The 3,930-nt window shown below is 35.9% G+C and overlaps 1 non-coding gene across 1 annotated transcript; it reads right to left on the bottom strand.

The window, feature by feature from the left end:
• Positions 1-1,290: 1,290 nt before the first annotated feature.
• Positions 1,291-1,397, bottom strand: LOC114046624. The gene has a single exon (XR_003569528.1). It is a non-coding gene; the product is annotated as a U6 spliceosomal RNA (small nuclear RNA).
• Between the last annotated feature and the right edge of the window lie 2,533 nt (positions 1,398-3,930).

Consider the following 3,930-nt stretch of genomic DNA (forward strand, 5'->3'; position numbering starts at 1 on the left):
TTGCATTCAGACTCCATAGTTCTTTCTGTGGATGTAGATAGCATTTTCCATCACGAGTCTTTTGGAATTGTCTTGAATCATTGTATTGCTGAGAAGAGCTAAGTCTATCAAAGTTGATCCTCACACAATGTTGCTATTACTGTGTACAATGTTCTTCTGGTTCTACTCACTTCACTCAGCATCAGTTCATGTAAGTCTTTCCAGGTTTTTCTGAAATCCTCCTGTTCATCATTTCTTATGGAACAATAATATTCCATTACATTCATATACCACAACTTGTTCAGTCATTCCCCAATTGATGAGCATCCCCTCAATTTCCAATTCTTTGCCACCACAGAAAGAGCTGCTATAAATATTTTTGTACATGTGGGTCCTTTTCCCTTTTTTGTGATCTCTTTGGGATAGAGACCTAGTAGTGGTATTGTTTGATCAAAGGGTATGCACAGTTGTATAGCCCTTTGGGCATAGTTCCAAATTGCTCTTCAGAATGGTTGGATCAGTTCACAACTCCACCAACAATGCATTAGTGTTCCAATTTTTCCACATCTTCTCCACCATTTATCATTTTCCTTTTCTGTCATACTAGCCAATCTGATAGGTATGAGGTGATACCTCGAAGTTATTTTAATTTGCATTTCTCTAATCAATAGTGATTTAGAGCATTTTTTCATATGATTATAGATAGCTTTCATTTCTTCATCTGAGAACTACCTGTTCATATCCTTTGATCATTTATCAGTTGGGGAATAACTTGTATTCTTACAAATTTGATTCAGTTCTCTATAGATTCTAGAAATGAGTCCTTTATCAGAAACACTGGCTGTAAAAATTGTTTCCCAGCTTTCTGCTTACCTCCTAATCCTCGTTGCATTGGTTTTGTTTGTGCAAAAATTTTCTAATTTAATGTAATCAAAATTATCCATTTTGCATTTCATGATGTTCTGTATCTCTTGTTTGGTCATAAATTCTTCCCTTCTCCATAGATCTGACTGGTGAACTATTCCTTGTTCTCCTAATCTACTTATGGTATTACCCTCTATGTCTAAATCATGTACCCATGTGAGATATTGGTCTATGCCTAGTTTCTACCATACAATTTTCTAGTTTTCCCAGGAATTATTTTCAAATAGTGAGTTCTTATCCTGGAAGCTAGAGTCTTTGGGTTTATCAAACAGTAGATTACTATAGCCATTAACTACTGTGTCTTGTGTACCTATCCTATTCCACTGATCCACTGCTCTATTTCTTAGCCAGTACCAAATAGTTTTGATGATTGCTGCTTTATAATATAAAAACACAGAATGCTTCACAAATTTGTGTGTTATTCTTGTGCAAGGGCCATGCTAATCTTCTCTGTATCATTCTAATTTTAGTATATGTACTGCCAAAGCAATCACAGTAGGAGATGTATTCTTAACCAAACAAGAGATAAAGGCAATTATTAAAGATAAAATAGATAACTTTGATTAAATGAAACTAAAAAGCTTCTACATAGACAAAATGAATGCACCTAGGATAAGAAGGGAAGTGGTTGTATAGGAAAAATTCTTTGTTAGATTTCTCTGATAATGGTTTGGTATCCAAGAAATATATTATACATATATATGTATGATTAATAGCCATTCTTCAATAGATAAGTGGTCAAAGGATATGAACAGTCCTCAAAAGAATAAACAAAAGCCAAAAAAAATGCTGCTATAAATGAAAATTGAGTGCTGTTACACTTTTAGGAATTATTGGTGCCACAGTTTGAAATGAGATCTTGTGCCATTCAAACACACCAGATCTTAAGTACAAGTTCTAACTCACATGAAAATAGGTTTTGAAATCATTACTACTAACCAAAAGAAATAAAGAAAGTAGAAAATGAAAAAAAAGAATTGCAAATTATCTAAAACTACATGAACAAATGCTCCAAATCACTAATAATAAGAGAAATGCAAATCAAAGAAAACAAAACAAAACAAAACCCTGAGATTTCACCTCATACCACGTAAATTGACAAAGATGAAAAAAAATAGCAATGGTCAATGTTGGAGGGGGTTGTGGAATGTTAGGACCACTGATACCTTGTTGGTGGCATTGAGATGGCACAACCATTTTGGAAAGCAATTGGAAATTATGTTAGTAAAGTGACTAAATCCAGAGTCTCCATTGCTGGGTTTATACCCCAAGGAAGCTATGAGTAAGAAAATCCCTATACATAGCAAAATATTTATAGCAGCTTTTTTTGTGATAGCAAAGAATTGGAAACAAAGTACATGCCCATCATTTGAGGAATGGTGGTAAACAAACTTGGGTACTTGAATATAATGGAATATTAATGTGCTATAAGAAATGATATGTGTGATGAATGCAGAGAGGCATGAAAAGATCTATATGAACAGATGAAGAGGGAAGTAAACAGAGCCAAGAAAACAATGTACATAACAACAACAAAGTAAATACAAAGAATAATCACACACCAAAAAATAAAAAGTGAGTGTAACAAAATTATAAAGATCAAGCATCACTTAAATGAAGACATAAGAGAAAACACCCTAACCCCAACCCCTTCACGGAGGTAGAGATTCATGTATGTTACTTTTTCAATGTAGTAATCAGTTGTGATACTCTCTTCCCCCTTTAAAAAAAAACACCTATTATACTGGCTGTCTGGGGGGAATGGGAACACATATTGGGACTAATTATGATGATATAAGAAACAGAAGACATTAATAAATATTATTTAAAAAAAGACCATGGATAGAAATCACAGTTCATATAAGAGGGTATGTTATAGGTGGACAAATGTACCAAATTATTTTAACAAAATTCTATAATGGGCAGTAGAGTTGCACAATCATCTTGATAGTGGGAGAGAGAAATCAACATGTTTTTATTAAGTACTACTATGTGCTAGGCACTGTGCCAGACATTGGGGACACAAGTTCAAACAATGGGATAATCCCTCTTCTCAAAGAACTTATATTCTAATGAGGAAAATAAGAAGTACAAATATATATATATACACACGTATGTAAAGTATACAACATAAATATAGGGTAAATAATATAAAATAGACAAAGTAGTTAAATACAAGGTGATTTCAGAGGGAGGGCACTAGCAGTTTCAGAGGATGGGAAAAGCTTGATTCAGTAGAGGGTACTTGTTGTGGTTGTTTGGAAAAGGACCATGACATCAGGGAGGTGATGCCATGACATGCAAGTGAATTGTTTTTAAGCAAGGGAGGGCTGTGCAAAGTCACTACCCTCACTTTCTCCTCCTGAGTCATCTGGGTCCAGTGGCTAGATACTGATCACGACAACTGGAGATGGCCCAGGATACAGTGAGAGACCTTGGCCTTTTTAAACTAAGGTCATTCCCAGGTCTCAGTTGGATTGAGGCAACACCCACTCAGTGATTAAGGCTAGGTAAGAACTCAGGCAGAGAATAGCCTCTTTACCTGGTCCAGTGCTTCTTAAACTAAGAGGTCAAGAACCCATAGTTTAAGAAGTGCTAAGGGGTGTGAATACAGAAAGTTTAAGAATCCATGATCCTAGTCCCTCCCCACCCCCACCAAAAAAAAAAATTGATCTGGGAGGGGAAGACCCTCAGGGTTTCTGGCCAAAACAGAAACAATTGTTATTTACATTCATTCTGAACCATCAGGGCCCAAACAATGACCAGATAGGGTTTGGCCTGGGACCTATTGTTGGCCACTCTAGGAGAGCCTTAGTGATTTGGGATTGAGGCTGGTCTTTAAGAAAGAAAAAAAAGTTTCAGAGATTAAAATTTACATTTCCTCTGGGCAGAACAACCCCACCCTAAGTGGTCAGAGTGAGAAAGAGAGAGAGAAGGAGAAGGAAGAAAGAAAGGAAGGAAGGAAGAAAGAAAGAAAGACAGAAAGAAAGAAAGGAAGAAAGAAAGGAAGGAAGGAAGGAAGGAAGG

Source organism: Vombatus ursinus, unplaced genomic scaffold (genome assembly GCF_900497805.2).
Source record: "Vombatus ursinus unplaced genomic scaffold, bare-nosed wombat genome assembly UNPS02014784.1, whole genome shotgun sequence".
In the NCBI taxonomy this organism is placed as follows: Eukaryota; Metazoa; Chordata; class Mammalia; order Diprotodontia; family Vombatidae; genus Vombatus; species Vombatus ursinus.